At 37.9% G+C, this 18,493-nt stretch overlaps 1 pseudogene; it reads right to left on the reverse strand.

Annotated features, from left to right (window-relative positions):
- Positions 1 to 597: 597 nt before the first annotated feature.
- On the reverse strand, positions 598 to 2,410 carry LOC149186869 (uncharacterized; annotated as a pseudogene).
- Between the last annotated feature and the right edge of the window lie 16,083 nt (positions 2,411 to 18,493).

Consider the following 18,493-nt stretch of genomic DNA (forward strand, 5'->3'; position numbering starts at 1 on the left):
CAGAAATGAGTTAGGAATGAAATGAAAAACATTACAAGATACATATGAGACAGAGAAGAAACATATGTCAAATGTCATACCACAGGAATCTCAGGGGTCAGAGTTGTATCTTTCATTAAACTCTCTGTTAAAAACTGTACAAGAAAGCTCTCTGTTCTCCTCCACGCACACCTCTCAGAATTTTTTCCAACTCCTTACAAATGATTTTTTTAATACATTAAATAAACTCTGCTAGGGGAAAAACAATCGACCCCAAGGCAAGGAATTTGTTTTATCATTATTAAATAAACAATACTAAGAGACAATCAGCATTTCTGAAGATAGAAAAGCGCTCCATTTTCTACTCGAATCTGTTGATAACTGATGAAGAGGTGGCATTTACAGGTGTCAATCCCATTACTGAAAACAAACATAGGCAATCGGATCTTGTTCTCTGCCACTTTGCACATTCTGGAAATTACAACTGCCTCCAAATTTCTGGAAATGCATTGGCCATTTTACCGAAATTAGGAAAAGATCTTGATAATCTGGAGTAAATCCACCGCATATATTTTGAAGACGGATCGAATGCCGGAGTATTTGCAATTGACTGCCACATCATAGAATACAGACCCCCCCACGATCTTTCTTATCCAATAATGATGGGCATATCTGTCTGAAGATGCCAATGAGGGATTGAGCCGCTGATGATACTGCTTTCTCATGAGACTTCTTATACAGGGCAAGGTCACGAAGTAAATCCTCAGTCATCAACAATGGCATTCGTAGACAGATTTCCCTTACAACATTTAAACCAACAGCAATCATCTCAGTACGAGCTCAATCGTGTACAAATTGATTCACCAACTGCTTCAGTAATGGTTCAACTGCATCAGGAGGCACCATATCATGACAGGCCTGGACTGCTGCTGCCAGAAGGTGTGTTACATCTTGTTGATGAGGCTGAACATATTTCTGAAGAAATGGATAAAAATTCAACAAAATCAAACGATGGAGTCCCACTGACCTAGCAATCACTTTAATAATCATCATTTTAACCTCAAATCGCTCATTGCATGTCTGAAGGCGAGAAAAAAGCTTCTCAGCAAACCCCTGTGGATCCTTCAAATGTTGGAGAGGCGAATAGCTACCCCAATCAAGATTTTCTGAATTTACACGCTGTTGCTTTTTTATGCTACGCATAACACGCTGTAGCTTGGCTTTTTTCTTCTTTTTACTTGAAGTTGTACCCTTGTGGTTTGCCTTATAGACAGCTTCTCTGCTTAGAACCACTTGAGGCTTCCTCGTAATCATATCTTCATCACTGCTTGAATCTCCATCCACATCATCTTCTACATTCTGTTCATATCCAAGTAGAAAAAAGAGAGAGCAGGTATCATAATCTTGGAAGATTTATGAAAGCATGCACTGCAAATAGAATTTCCAGTCCTAACATCAAACCATACCTTCCTTCGATGAAGATCACACAGAATAGAGAGGGCACTCTTTGCTTTTGACTCATGTTCTTCCTAGCAATAAGCGGCTTTGGATTCTCCTGAGTGAGGTTGACATGAATTATTTGGTCATTATTGATTTTCACAATAATATTCTTGAACTGTGATGCCAATAGCGCCATACATATATTGTAATGGTGATGTCAACGAATAGAATGCCAATGCTGCTATTCATAGAACTGAACTGAGACACATATCTAACTGAACCATATATACAATACTGCTATCATACATCTGTGATGCTCTGCAATTGATCATGCCATACATACAGTTTATATGACAGAGCCGAGACTCATCTAGTGCTGAAACAGGTCGATATAATAGTGACGCTGAGACTATAGGGATGTCGGGAGAGTGCTTGTGCCAACCATATAAGTACCGCTGACCATAGACATTATTCTATATGTATATATGAATATAGCTGCTAGCATAGATCTGTAGAAACAATACACCCATCGTAGAACAGCGTTGAGACCTCCATACATAGCACTCTAACCATAACGCAGAGACAACATATTGTGTATCAAATTGCAGAGAGTATACGCCCAATCGAGAGAAATAGGAGGAAGACAACATGTCATCAGATTCCATGATGGCTTCAATACTCGGCCACTTAAGCTTGTGACTACAACACCTGGACCATCCACCCATGCTAGACATAGAGAAAGAAAATTATATATGACCCATGCCTCATATATTTCCCGAATCGAATTAAAGTAAATTGATTTATCGCCCATCACCAGAGACATGAATGACATTGTCGCATATACCGGCACCATGAAGATAATGCGAACAATATATCGCTGATATGTTGGCTCTGTGTAGTTCAAGAAATGTCTGTAAATATGCGATATTGCCAATGAAATCGCTATAATAGTGCATGGAAATGCTACTATTATGAAAAATATGGAAGCCATTTATTCCATGATTTGTTTTACATAAGCAAAATCAACATAAGCACTAAGGTCTGCATTTCCTGGGTCAACTAAAATATGAACAAATTTGTGCTTCCTTATGGCCTGTAAGCTGTCTGAAATTATTCCATTTTGTCCATAATCAATGATGAGTGCACCGCCACCATCTGATGAAATCCTCTTTGCAATATTCCTTGCCAATTATACTCCAACACATTATTACAAACTCTGTTTTCTAATTCCCTTTTTAAATTTGCTGATTTTGAATGAGGGCTTTTTCTTTGTCTGCTTGCAGGGATAATTAATATTGAACTTTGGCAAGGAGAACCAGCCTCTGCAACTTGGTGAATTCGACTGCGCGAGCTGACAAGACGGAGTCTAACATCGGCTCCAATGGGGATGGCAGCTGCTGCTTTTTGGAGGTGCCAAGAACATGCAGAGCTTTGGGAGTGCAGACAGTGCCTCCATCCATTGGGCAATGGAGTCCATTATTTCAACAAACAACATGAGACTTCCGACTCATTTATGGACTGAAACTTGACTGAAATGGTCGAAAAACTTTCTCAACAAACTTCACACTACAACTGTAAATGAAACTCAGAATGAAATGCTGCCTTTTGGCTGCTTATTTATTTACAAAATCTAACCTACTCTACTGTACAAACAATAGATCAGGTAATACTGAAGTGCCAGATCAACCATTCAAGTAAACCTGAGAATGATGCCGCTTGAGAATGTTTCCACCAGGACACAGATGTAATTGCTGGCAGCCCTTCATGCACGTAATGAGCCTGGTCACGTAAAAGACAGCCTGATCTATCAATCAAACTGAAAAACATTTCCATGTACATCGCAATTGGATCGCGAAAGCCAGACTCTGTTTGCTGCCCCAACTCTGCAATACATACCTCCAGCTGCACACTGTCAATGCAAACATCTGTAGGCAATTCTATTATTTCTTGTTTCGAAGGAGGAAGGATTTCCAAGAACTTTTTAGGGTCTTGGAAATCATATGACTGGATCTGCTCATCTAAAAACTGAATCTCCTTCTCAAGTTTTTCAACAACTAACTCGCAGAAACCAGTTTTAGTTTCAAGAGGGAACTTTGGAGATTTCAAACATTGAAACATAGCAATGAAAAATCCTTCATCATTAATTTCAATATCTGCTAACCAATTTCTAACATCGTTTACAGCTTCACACAGTGCAGGGTTTGCCACATACCCTACCATTGCATAAATGGATCAACGAGCACTGGACTGTCTGGATCGAGTTGGAGTCGCCAGGTGAATATTTCAGCCTTCATAAGTGTCTGACTGCTGTCCACCATCAGCATCAGATCTGCAATTTGATTTCATGTACTGGGACAAGACAATCAACAAGTCGAATGTCACATCAACAGCAAACCATCTTCCCCAGTATGGTCGCCACTATGTTAGCGCTCAAATCTGCCTCAGGCTGAGGAAGGCACAACTCAAGGCAACATCATACCATGCTCAGCCTCGTAGCTAGCCCTACGAGGACAGGAGAGGGCTCTCTCCGGGTCTATCTCGGCGAAAGGTCTTCAAAGGGGTTGAGATGACCAATAAGGAATAGTGATTTTAGGCTAGTAAATTGATAGGAAAAGGGGTTTTAATGGATGATGGGGTTTTCTGGGCTGCATGGGGCAAAGAAATAGCTTGAACAGAGAAATATAATCAAAAACACAGATTATCTCCAGAGGCAAGGTAGGCAAGAAATTTAACAATTAAATTGAGATAAACGAAATGGCAAGACTGCTGAGAAGTCGACAAGGGCATAGAAGATGGATCCTTGTCAAACAGAAGAAAACATTAACTATGAATACTTCCTCAAGACAGAGCAAATAAATTGAATTCTGCCTTTCTCACTTGAAAGTATTCAACAGAGATGAGTTAGGAATGAAATGAAAAACATTACAAGATACATATGAGACAGAGAAGAAACATATGTCAAATGTCATACCACAGGAATCTCAGGGGTCAGAGCTGTATTTTTCATTAAACTCTCTGTCAAAAACTGTACAAGAAAGCTCTCTGTTCTCCTCCACGCACACCTCTCAGAATTTTTTCCAACTCCTTACAAATGATTTTTTTAATACATTAAATAAACTCTGCTAGGGGAAAAACAATCGACCCCAAGGCAAGGAATTTGTTTTATCATTATTAAATAAACAAAACTAAGAGCCAATCAGCGTTTCTGAAGATAGAAAAGCGCTCCATTTTCTACTCGAATCTGTTGATAACTGATGAAGAGGTGGCATTTACAGGTGTCAATCCCATTACTGAAAACAAACATAGGCAATCGGATCTTGTTCTCTGCCACTTTGCACATTCTGGAAATTACAACTGCCTCCAAATTTTTGGAAATGCATTGGCCATTTTACCGAAATTAGGAAAGATCTTGATAATCTGGAGTAAATCCACTGCATATATTTTGAAGACGGATCGAATTCCGGAGTATTTGCAATTGACTGCCACATCATAGAATACAAACCCCCCCACGATCTTTTTTATCCAATAATGATGGGCATATCTTGGATTTAAGAGATCTGTGGTTTGTACCTTTTGAATTATTGACCGGAGAATCCACAGTAAGAATATTTTTACACCAACGTTTCGAATCCCAAATGGGATCCATCATCAGGGTATGAGAATGATGATAAAAGAAGAGCAGAATGGAAAGGATAAATACTCATGAGGGTAACATTTTTAAGGAGCAGCACAGGTCGGCTGAATCTAAATTTATTATAATTTAATTTTTATTTCTAAATTTATTTTTCAATTTTTAATAAAATTATTTTTATTTATTTAATAGAAATTTTATGAAAATTTTTAATTTTAATAACAAGGTTCATAACCTATAGAATAAGAAGGAAAAAGAACTAATACTAAAATTTTTGATAAAAGATTGACAGAACCAAAATATATTAATTTCTTTATAAATTAATTTAATATATTAATTCATATTAATAATTATAAATAATAAATATTTATAATTGATCAATATAATAATTAATATATTAATTAATAATTATATAGAAGTTATTATATTAAAGTCTTAAAAAGGAAATAATTAGGTTAAAGGAGCAGCTATAATAAAGGAAGGGATCATAAATTAATTCTTGAAGAAATACTAAGGAAATATATCAATTTCTATATATTAATTTAATTTATATATAGAAATTGATATATTTCCTTAGTATTTCTTCAAGAATTAATTTATGATCCCTTCCTTTATTATAGCTGCTCCTTTAACCTAATTATTTCCTTTTTAAGACTTTAATATAATAATTTCTATATAATTATTAATTAATATATTAATTATTATATTGATGAATTATAAATATTTATTATTTATAATTATTAATATGAATTAATATATTAAATTAATTTATATAGAAATTAATATATTTTGGTTCTGTCAATCTTTTATCAAAAATTTTAGTATTAGTTCTTTTTCCTTCTTATTCTATAGGTTATGAACCTTGTTATTAAAATTAAAAATTTTAATAAAATTTCTATTAAATAAATAAAAATAATTTTATTAAAAATTGAAAAATAAATTTAGAAATAAAAATTAAATTATAATAAATTTAGATTCAGCCGACCAGTGCTGCTCCTTAAAAATTTTACCCTCATGAGTATTTATCCTTTCCATTCTGCTCTTCTTTTATCATCATTCTCATACCCTGATGATGGATCCCATTTGGGATTCGAAACGTTGCTGTAAAAATATTCTTATGATGGGCATATCTGTCTGAAGATGCCAATGACGGATCGAGCCGCTGATGGTACTGCTTTCTCATGAGACTTCTTATACAGGGCAAGGTCACGAAGTAAATCCTCAGTCATCAACAATGGCATTCGTAGATAGATTTTCCTTACAACATTTAAACCAACAGCAATCATCTCAGTACGAGCTCGATCGTGTACAAATTGATTCACCAACTGCTTCAGTAATGGTTCAACTGCATCAAGAGGCACCATATCATGACAGGCCTGGACTGCTGCTGCCAGAAGGTGTGTTACATCTTGTTGATGAGGCTGAACATATTCTGAAGAAATGGATAAAAATTCAACAAAATCAAATGATGGAGTCCCACTAACCTAGAAATCACTTTAATAATCATCATTTTAACCTCAAATCGCTCATTGCATGTCTGAAGGCGATAAAAAAGCTTCTCAGCAAACCCCTGTGGATCCTTCAAATGTTGGAGAGGCGAATAGCTACCCCAATCAAGATTTTCTGAATTTACACGCTGTTGCTTTTTTATGCTACGCATAACACACTGTAGCTTGACTTTTTTCTTCTTTTTACTTGAAGTTGTACCCTTGTGGTTTGCCTTATAGACAGCTTCTCTACTTAGAACCACTTGAGGCTTCCTCGTAATCATATCTTCATCACTACTTGAATCTCCATCCACATCATCTTCTACATTCTGTTCATATCCAAGTAGAAAAAAGAGAGAGCAGGTATCATAATCTTGGAAGATTTATGAAAGCATGCACTGCAAATAGAATTTCCAGTCCTCTCATCAAACCAGACCTTCCGTCGATGAAGATCACATAGAATAGAGAGGGCACTCTTTGCTTTTGACTCATGTTCTTCCCAGCAATAAGCGGCTTTGGATTCTCCTGAGTGAGGTTGACATGAATTATTTGGTCATTATTGATTTTCACAATAATATTCTTGAACTGTGATGCCAATAGTGCCATACATATATTGTAATGGTGATGTCAACAAATAGAATGCCAATGCTGCTATTCATAGAACTGAACTGAGACACATATCTAACTGAACCATATATACAATACTGCTATCATACATCTGTGATGTTCTGCAATTCATCATGCCATACATACAGTTTATATGACAGAGCCGAGACTCATCTAGTGCTGAAACAGGTCAATATAATAGTGACGCTGAGACTATAGGGATGTCGGGAGAGTGCTTGTGCCAACCATATAAGTACCGCTGACGATAGACATTATTCTATATGTATATATGAATATAGCTGCTAGCATAGATCTATAGAAACAATACACCCATCGCAGAACAACGTTGAGACCTCCATACATATCATTGTGACCATAACGCAGAGACAACATATTGTGTATCAAATTGCAGAGAGTATACGCCCAATCGAGAGAAATAGGAGGAAGACAACATGTCATCAGATTCCATGATGGCTTCAATACTCGGCCACTTAAGCTTGTGACTACAGCACCTGGACCATCCACCCATGCTAGACATAGAGAAAGAAAATTATATATGACCCATGCCTCATATATTTCCCGAATCGAATTAAAGTAAATTGATTTATCGCCCATCACCAGAGACATGAATGACATTGTCGCATATACCGGCACCATGAAGATAATGCAAACAATATATCGTTGATATGTTGGCTCTGTGTAGTTCAAGAAATGTCTGTAAATATGCGATATTGCCAATGAAATCGCTATAATAGTGCATGGAAATGCTACTATTATGAAAAATATGGAAGCCATTTATTCCATGATTTGTTTTACATAAGCAAAATCAACATAAGCACTAAGGTCTGCATTTCCTGGGTCAACTAAAATATGAAAAAAATTGTGCTTCCTTATGGCATGTAAGCTGTCTGAAATTATTCCATTTTGTCCATAATCAATGATGAGTGCACCGCCACCACCTCATGAAATCCTCTTTGCAATATTCCTTGCCAATTATACTCCAACACATTATTACAAACTCTGTTTTCTAATTCCTTTTTAAATTTGCTGATTTTGAATGAGGGCTTTTTCTTGCAGGGATAATTAATATTGAACTTTGGCAAGGAGAACCAGCCTCTACAACTTGGTGAATTCGACTGCGCGAGCTGACAAGACGGAGTCTAACAATATCAAATTCATCCTTTTATATATCTCCTTTCCCCACTACGTTCAATAGCTCCAGAGATTCCTCCCTCAGTGCCTTGAGAAAAATGATCTTCATGATATTCTTGTCTAGGTCACTATGGCTGGATTGCTGCAAACTATATTGAAAATGTTCCACAAAATCTTCCATATTCTCATCGTCTTTCTGCATGATCTTAAAAATTTCTTCCATTGCATCCCGAGATTTGCATTAGTCCTGATATTTCTCGAGTAAAATCATCTTCATATCTTCCCATGTAGCAAATTATTTTCCTCCCAAATCCATAAACCATCTCAAAGTTGTGCCCTTCAAAGTAGTGGGAAATATCTTCAATTTATGAGAATCAGAAATGTAATCATACCCCTGACAAATAATGTCGAATTCGAAAAGGAATGTGCATGGATCCTTTGAAGTAAGACCATGGAAATTGGGTAGTGTTGTCAAGGGAATAGGCTTCATAGGTGCATCACCTCTGATATCTCAAATTGGAAATTGAATTGAAGAAGTTGCAGGAGCCATGAATATCTGCCAATACTCACTTGGAATTTCGATAGGTTCTAGCTCTATCTATTCCATAATAGGTGATGGAAGTTGTTTAATAGTACTCCCTTGATCCAATGGTGCCAAGAATTCCTTCAAATCTTCTTCCTTTGAACTTGCAACATGTAATTCCTCAAGTCCTCTACTTGCTAGCTACTTCTTCCCCAAATTACACTTATACTCTTGGAGGAGGTTCTAGTTGTGAAACTAATTTCCCTCCAGATCTCGTATGAGATCTTACCCTAGTAGTAGCTTGTGACGATGCTCCAGACTCAACCTTTGAGATGATCTCCTGGATGTAATATTTTCTGCCCAAATCAACCTCGTTTCTTTTCGGGGGTCTCCCTCTTCCACTTTTTATGGTGTCTATGTTCATACAATGAGGAAATAAAAGGGAAGCAATCAAACAAATTAAAATCTCAAGACCTGGAGGAGGATAAGGAATCCCTTCCCGAGGACGAGAGAGTGGCCCCTAAAATAAAACAAAAGAAAGAAAATAAGTAAATCGCAGAAGTCAAGCTCAAGACATGAAACAGGATGAAAAATAAAACTTCTCCTCCCAGGATGAGAGAACAATACTCAAGAGAGCAAAACTAAACAATATGAAGCTCCAGACCTGGAGCAAGGTGATAAAAACTTCCTTCCCCAACAAGAGAATAATCCTACAAACACAAGAAAAGAAAAGAACTAAACAACCAAATGATCTAATACTCAAGACCTGGAGCAAGGTGTAAGCTTCCTTCTCGAGGATGAGAGATCTGTCCTATGGTCAATGTTGGTTGTACTTTTGTGCCTTTGATAGCCTCCTTGGAAACAACACCAAAATGTTGGTGTCCAAGTATGAAACATGAAATTCACCCAAACCACATTTAATTGTAAACCTAGGGCTCTACGAGTTATTTCAAGGCTATCATCCACTATATGTGCAGGACACAGTTTCCCTAGCAATAATAAATTTACATAAATAAATGTAACATGCATCTAATCTAGTAGCACCTAGTTAGGAGAGTGGGCCAAACTCCCTAATCAGAGCTATGTTGAGATCAAAGAATCATGATATGCTCAGAAGATCAATTTATCATTAATAAAGGAATATTACAATTGTTCTATTACAGACTCAAAGTCAGAGTATTCTCTTGCAAACTTTACGCCTCTTAACAATGTTGGCTTTCATAGCTCGCAAATCTAATTTATGCACATTGTCAATGATATAGCTCCTAGAATTATGACATTGTCTTCCCTTAATTACATGGTGGTTTCTAGAATGAAACAAAATGCTAAAAGATAGCAGTGTGTCAATCGAAGAGTTGATTCACCATTGCATTCAGAATTCAAGAATAGCACTTCTAGTTTGATATCATCATTCATTGAATCATGGTCATGGTCATTCTCCCTTTAAATCTGTAGGAATAGCTGAATTAGCAAGTCACTTTGGTAATAATCCCCTACGACTATGCTTCATTGAAAAATAATACATAGAGACATGATGAGAGGTATACCTGTGAACTTTAAGATATCGATTAACCACTATTGGCATGAAATGGATAAAAGAATAGGGTAAAAAGGGTGAGTAAAAGTATGAAAATCTAGCCACTAGCATCTCCCACAAATTGGCCTTACTGCATGTCCCCATGCAGTTCGTCGCCTGCACAAGTCTAGGTTCGAGCGACGATGATCAATGTAAAGTTTTGCAACATCGTATTTCGCATGCATCTCTATCTCTGGAGGCTTATACCCATTTTTTGACGGTGCTAGACCCACCTACATGTAAGGGGATCTCCCTAGTAAGAAGTCCCAATTAGACCTCAGACCGTTTGGTGTAGGAGTCCTAGCAATGGGTCATGTTAGGTGTGGAGCCTGATTATCTTCTATATTCAAAGGTTTCAACCGGATGTATACCCCAGGAAGACTATACACCCCTGAACGCAGGGGGGTGCGGGGGGGACTTGCCCCCCCTGCGGGGGTCTTGGGGGGCTAATCCCCCCCGACTGGTAGGTCCGGGGGCCAGTGGTCCCCCGACAGGGGTTTGGGGCAGCACCCCCGAAGCTAAAAAATAGATGTAAAATTGCCTTGTAAAAGTCTAGTAATTTCTAGTCAATCTGGGCAGTTCATTAGGAAGATGATCTGACGGTAGAAGTTATGCTTAATTTACGGTTTTTTCCCTAGAAGGCAACCCCTAACTATATATGATGGAATTGTATTGTGTCTATGGACATCTATATTCTGAGTGAGGAAAAGAGAGGAGATTGAGAGCAAAGAGGGTGTTACAGCAGATCTGCTATAGGTTGTATCTCTTCAGTTTGCTGGATAATATAAAAGGAAGGACTAGTTGTTTCTTTGAGGACGTAGCCCAAACTGGGTGAACCATGTATATCTGTGTCTCTCTTGTTTTATGCTTTTTCTGTGTTTATATTTCTGCAATATTTTATGTGTTCCATTGCTCTGTAATATATAATTTTCTAACAACTAGTATCAAAGCCGAAGGCCTATTTGGCTAATAAACTCGCAAGAGAGAAGGGTTCCTAGTTCGAGTGGGAGCAATGGTGGAAGATGGTAGGTTTAGGGTCAAAAAATTCAACAGACAAAACTACCAGTTGTGTAAGATGCAGATGGAAGATTATCTGTATCAGAGAGATCTGTACCTACCATTGAGCAGAAAGACAAAGAAGCCGAAGAGTATGATAGACATAGAATAGGATATTCTGGACAGAAAGGCACTTGGAACAATACAACTGTGCCTAGCAGCGTTGGTAGCATTTAATATTTCAAAGGAAATGACAACACAGGGTTTAATGTCGGCATTGGCCAAACTGTATGAAAAACCCTTGGCCTCAACTAAGGTATTTCTTATTAAGCATTTATTTAATATGAAGATGTTAGAAGGTGGATCTGTTGCAGATCATTTAAATGATTTTAATACAGTTACAAATCAGTTAAGTTCTGTAGGGGTAAATTTTGATGATGAAGTTAGGGCTCTGTTATTTCTGTGCTCATTGCCAGAAAGTTGGAATGTTTTAGTAATGGCCGTTAGTAGCTTTGTCTCTGGATCTAGTACTTTAAAGTTTGATGATGTTGTTGGTGCAATCCTTAGCAAACAAATGTGACGGAAAAGCTCCGATGAGACATCAGGTAATGCTTTGACTACAGAGACTAGGGGAAGAAAAATGGAAAGAGGAAAGAGCCCAGGATATCGCAGTAAGTCAAGAAAAGGAAAATCCAAGTCCAGATCAGGGATAGTGTGCTGGAAATGTGGGAAGAAAGGACACCTGAAGAAAGACTACAAGTCTCAGAAGGGAAAAGAAGGAGATACGCAACAAGAAAATAATCATGAAGTGAATGTAACAGGTGATGTGTTGTAAGATGCTTTGATTCTTTCATTAGAAAATATTACTGATGCCTGGGTGATAGATTCAGGGGCTTCATTCCATGCCACACTTGATAAGAAACATTTTCATGATTATGTTCAAGGAGATTTTGGACAAGTTCGATTGGGTGATGATAAACCCTATAAAATCGTTGGAATGGGTACAATTTTCATAAAACAGCAAAATGGAAATCAATGGCTATTGAAGGAGGTAAGGCATGTTCCAGATTTGAAGAAAAATCTGATTTCAACAGGGCAGTTGGGAGGTGAAGGTTTCATAACTACCTTCATAGATAAAACCTGGAAGGTCACTAAAGGATCCCTGGTAATAGCGAAAGGAGAAAAGATTGATACATTGTACTTATGCAATGGTATTTCTAATTCTGTTAATTCTTTAACCTCTATAGGAGAATATATGGCATTGTGGCATCATAGGCTCGGGCACATGAGTGAGGAGGGGATGCAGATTCTTCACTCAAGAAATTTGTTACCAGGTTTGAAGCATGTTGATTTAAAATTATGTGAGAATTGTGTTTATGGAAAGTAGAAGAGAATCAGATTCCTTAGAGTTGGGAAAGAAAAGAAGAGCGAAAAATTAGAGCTTGTGCATACAGATGTATGGGGACCTGCTCAGGTATCATCTCTTGGTGGATCTCATTATTATGTTACTTTTATTAATGATGCAACCAAAAAAACCTGGATTTATTGTATTCGAAATAAATCTGATGTATTTGATACTTTCAAGAAATGGAAAGCTTTGGTTGAAAATGAGACGAGGAAAAGGTTGAAGTGTCTCAGATCAGATAATGGAGGTGAATATTGCAGCAAAGAGTTTTATAGGTACTGTTCAGAGAATGGAATTCGCAGAGAGAAGACAGTTCCAGGAACACCACAAGAAAATGGTGTGTCAGAAAGGATGAACAGGACAATCATGGAGAGTGCAAGGTGCATGAGATTGCATGCAGGATTGCCTTTACAATTTTGGGCAGATGTTGTAGATATTGTTGTTTATCTAATAAAAAGAAGGCCTTCAAGTTCCTTGGATGTTCCAGAGGAGGCATGGATAGGTAAAAAGGTAAACTAATCATTTTTAAAGACTTTTGGTTGTGAAGCCTTTGTCCACATTAACAAAGAAAATAGAACAAAGCTTGAGGAAAAATCAAAGAAATGTACCTTTATTGGATATGGTGTTAATGATTTTGGTTATTGCTTATATGATTATGAAAATCACAAAATTATTAGGAGTAGAGATGTAATATTCAATCAAAAGGTCTTGTATAAGAATCAGTTGCAGGAAAAGAAACAAGAAAAAGAAAACAAAGAATACACAGTGCTTGACGATATCACAGGAAAAGTGATGGTGCCTGAAAATCATAATGATCAACAGCCAGAACAACAACCACAATAGCAACAAGCACTTCAAACACCTGAAAGTGGCGTTAGAAAATCTACCAGGATAAGTAGACCCCCTCAACGATACTCTCCTTCATTATATTATGTATTGTTGACTAATTCTGGTGAACCAGAATGTTATGAAGAAGCAGTGTAGGTAGAAACCAGGAAGAAGTGGGAGTAAGCCATGAAAGAAGAGATGGACTCCTTAGCACATAACTAGACTTGGGACTTAGTCATGTTGCCTGTAGGTAAAACAGCATTGCAAAATAAATGGGTTTACAGGCTGAAGGAAGAAGATGGAGGAAAACAGAGGTACAAAGCTAGACTTGTGGTGAAGGGGTTTGCACAGAATAAAGGTATTGATTTTGATGAAATATTTTCTCCTGTTGTTAAAATGACTTCAATCAAAACTATTTTAAGTCTAGTAGCAACTGAAGGTTTGCATCTTGAGCAGTTAGATGTAAAGACAACCTTTCTCCATGGGGATTTGGAGGAAGAGATATATGCAGTAGTCACAAAGATATGAGGTAAAAGGGAAGGAGAAACTAGTGTGCAGGTTGAAGAAGAGCTTGTATGGCTTAAAACAGGCTCCAAGGTAGTGGTATCTAAAATTTGACAGGTTTATGTCTGAACAAGGTTATACTAGATGTCACTCTGATCATTGTGTTTATCTCAAAAGGCAAAATGATGGAAGCTATATTATATTGTTATTGTATGTAGATGACATGCTTGTTGCAGGTTCCCACATGTAGGAAATAAATGTGCTCAAAAGGAAATTGGCAAACTCATTTACAATGAAGGATTTGGGTGCTGCAAAACAAATCCTTGGTATGAGAATAACTAGAGACAAGAAGAATTGCAAATTAACATTGTCTCAAAGTGAGTACATAGAAAAGGTGTTGAAAAGGTTTAATATGTAGAATGAAAAACTAGTTAGTATACCTTTGTCTAGCCATTTCAAATTAAGTAAGGAGGCGTGTCCCAAGACTGAGGAAGAAATAGTTCATATGTCTAAAGTTCCATATGCATTAGCAGTTGGAAGCTTAATGTATGCAATGGTTTGCACAAGGCCTGATATTGTACATGCAGTGGGAGTTGTAAGCAGGTACATGAAAAATCCAAGAAAAGAACATTGGGTAGCAGTGAAGTGGATTCTCAGGTATTTGAGAGGTACCAAAAATAAAGCATTATGCTTTGGTGGTTCAAACATTGCTCTACAGGGATATGTTGATGCAAATATGGCAAGTGACAGAGATAATAGGAGGAGCACTACAAGATATGTATTTACTGTAGGTGGAACAGCTGTCAGTTGGGTTTCGAAAATCCAAAATGTTGTTGCACTTTCAAAAACAAAAGCAGAGTATGTTGCTACTACAGAGGCTAGTAAAGAAATGATTTGGTTACAAAGGTTTCTGGATGAATTGGGCAAGAAGTAGGAGTTGGGTAGGTTATACAGTGACAGCCAGAGTGCCATACATCTTGCAAAGAACTCTGCATTTCATTCCAAGACTAAACATATACAACTCAAGTACCATTTGATATGGTCAGCATTCGCAGATGGACAGTTGAAGCTGGAAAAGATACACACCAGCTAGAATCCTGCAAATATGTTAACAAAAGTTGTAACCAGGGGGAAACTGAGAATCTGCTCAATTTCAATTGGTCTTCAAGTATGATGAAGAAGATGAGAAATAGCCAGGTCCAAAGTGGATTTATTGTCTAGCAATTGAAGCAGTGGTGGAGTTTCTATAATCAGTCTCCAAGTGGGAGATTGTTGGGTGTGGAGCCTGATTATCTTCTGTATTCAAAGGTTTCAACCAGATGTATACCCTAGGAAGACTGTACACCCCTCCACGCGGGGGGGTGCGGGGGGGACTTGTCCCCCTCGTGGGGGTCTAGGGGGGCTAATCACCCCCGACTGGGAGTCTGGGGGCCAACAGTCCCCCAGCGGCGGTTCGGGGGCAGCGCCCCCAAAGCTAAAAATAGATGTAAAATTGCGTTGTAAAAGTATAGTAATTTATAGTCAATCTAGGGCGTTCATTAGGCGGATGATCTGACAGTAGAAGTTATGTTTAATTTAGGGGTTTTTTTCCCTAGAAGGCAACCCCTCACTATATATGAGGGAATTGTATTGTGTCTATAGATATCTATATTCTGAGTGAGGAAGAGAGAGGAGATTGAGAGCAAAGAGGGTGTTACAGTGAATTTGTTGTAGGTTGTATCTCTTCAGTTTGTTGGATAATATAAAAGGAAGGACTGTTTGTTTCTCCATGGACATAGCCCAAACTGGGTGAACCACGTATATCTATGTCTCTCTTGTTTCATGCATTTTCTATGTTTATATTTCTATAATATTTTATGAGTTCCATTGCTCCGTAATATATAATTTTCTAACATGTCATATAGTAATGCCTTGACCATGATTTCGCACAGAGGCAAGTGAGATAACTCTGTTGATAGCAAGGGTGTGATAGTTGCAACAAACCAAGGAAGGTGCATGAGAGGTTCTAACACACTGAGGGTGAGGTGAGTGCGCCCCTTAGAAACCAAAATAATACATGGATTCAAAGGGAACACACGAGCGAAGATGCATCACAAGCTGGAAAGCAAGTTAGCGAGCAATCCAAAGTGATGGTTAAACCAATAGCACTTTTCAGAAATATTCATACATACTTATACAAAATATTCCATACATGCATGCGTATGCAAACAAATACATATATCATTTAGAGTAAACTAGATAGCATAGAATACAATACAAATTATGCATGAAATGTGTTGGCTCTATTATATTAAGTGTAAGTTCTAGTCATACAATACATCCATGTCCAACCACTAGTTCCAATAGTGTAATGTTACAGCCGCAACTGCCTGCTCCTCCAAAGAGATGTACTAGCTCTGTGTAGTGGAGAAGCCAAGGCTTGTTACAATATTGTCCAAGATTTCTCTAAGATACTCCTTTTGAAGCTTAGCTAACCAAAAAGCCTTTACAATGAGTTATGAGGTTCTATTTATAGCAAAGGGTGGGGTGACCCTTGACATTCCCCTTTGTGACAGTTCATCTACCCTCATGACTCTTCATTTGCTCTATGACTATTACATCCAGCTATTAACACTTGAACTTCCACTTGACACGACATTACATTACAATGCACATGTGCTCATGTGAGACAAAATGGCTTGAGAAAGCCATGCAAGACATCACTGACACTCAGTCCATTGTGGTGAGACCAACTCTTTAACATGCTTTTGATGGTGAAGGTGGTGAGCTAATGCTAAGCTTGGTCATCCGTGATGGTGTGCATGCAACCCATGGTGACATCTTGTTGAAGATAATTCTTGCCTCCGTTGAATCCGGTGCATTGGTGTGGCTCCTTCATCCAACTCGTCTGCTAGAATGTGCATGGTCTTCTTGGTGCAACCAAACTAGAAACTCACTAATGCATAGTGTCCATGCTAATATTCTAGTGTGCTCTTGTGGTCATGCGCATCAACTGTTAACTACATGCTCAACTCCAGTCAGACTTGCTTCTTGTCTTTGCCTTGGTGAGTGTGTTGAATGGCTTGGATCACATGTACATGCATAATGACATGCATGCTATTGAATCCCTTGCATGTGATCAACAACACTTCTCACCATGTCTACTCCATGCCAGCTGATGGGATGGATCTATAACTTGTACAGTTTCATCCGTGAGTGTATGTTGCGCCCCCTACTGTTCCTATTCTTGTTACAACTCATTCGCTTATCTATGCAGCTCATGTTCTTCCTTGAGTTGTTGCTTCAGCACATGCAACTCCTTCTTTGTTCCATTCTCTGTCTTCATGTGATCATGTTGTCACCTCATAGCATGAGTCTCCAAAGTTTCTTTCATCATCAATGGATCTACTTCAACTTGCAACTCTATTTCACCTATGCGTTGTCAACAACCTTCCTCTTGCATTCGTTGCATCCGGTATACTGCCTTCAGCTGCTATTCATGATGCTTCTCGTTGTGATGCTACTATTGTCATATCTTGATGTCCTTGTCTACAAAAAACTTGATGTCTTCGCGAGTAGGCAAGCTCATAGACACTTGATCGACTGCAGCCCTGTTATGAAACAAGCTCACAAAAATATAGAAAATATAGATCAATGCCTTACAAATAAGCCTCTTCAAGGGGGCAACCTTCTTTACATTAAACATATGAAAAATTCTTAGATGATTCAAATGATAAAACCTCCTTTCTATATATAGGAGTCTAAGGGGTCACAATATAGCCAAAGCCGACCTAACAATAATAATATAAAGGCACAAAAATAACAATAGTGGGATTCTATGGGGCACAATAATAACAATAGGGGCACAATAATACCAACAAGGGATACAACGACAATAGTAATGGGGGAATCACTAGTATTATAGGGACCTATCATTGCCTCTCTCCTTCAAAAAAGTGTTTTCCACAATGCTTGAGTAGTTCTGGATGCTTCTGTATAAAATTGTCATCCTCCCATGTGGAATCTTTAACGGGTAAGTTCTTCCACTTGATGAGATGCTCTGAAATTGATCGATTTCGTAGCTGTCAAGTTCTTATTTCTTTGACTTTAGGTTCCAATATGATTTTCCTTCCTCATCAAGTTTTGGAAATATTGTTTGAACTGGAAGCTTGTCACCTATAACCTTCTTTAAGTATGAAACATGGAAAACTGGGTGCACTCAGGAAGCTGCAGGAAGCTCAAATTTGTATGCCATAGTACCTGTCTTTTGCAACACCTTGTACAGACCATAATACTTTGGTGATAATTTAATATCCTTCTTAGCATGCTTGAGGGACATTTTTTTATATGGTTGTAGCCGTAGGAATACCCAATCACCTACATCAAA

This window comes from Pinus tabuliformis, chromosome 3_1 (assembly GCF_031772625.1).
Source record: "Pinus tabuliformis cultivar Carrire ecotype Pingquan chromosome 3_1, CPIR1, whole genome shotgun sequence".
Lineage (NCBI taxonomy): Eukaryota > Viridiplantae > Streptophyta > Pinopsida > Pinales > Pinaceae > Pinus > Pinus tabuliformis.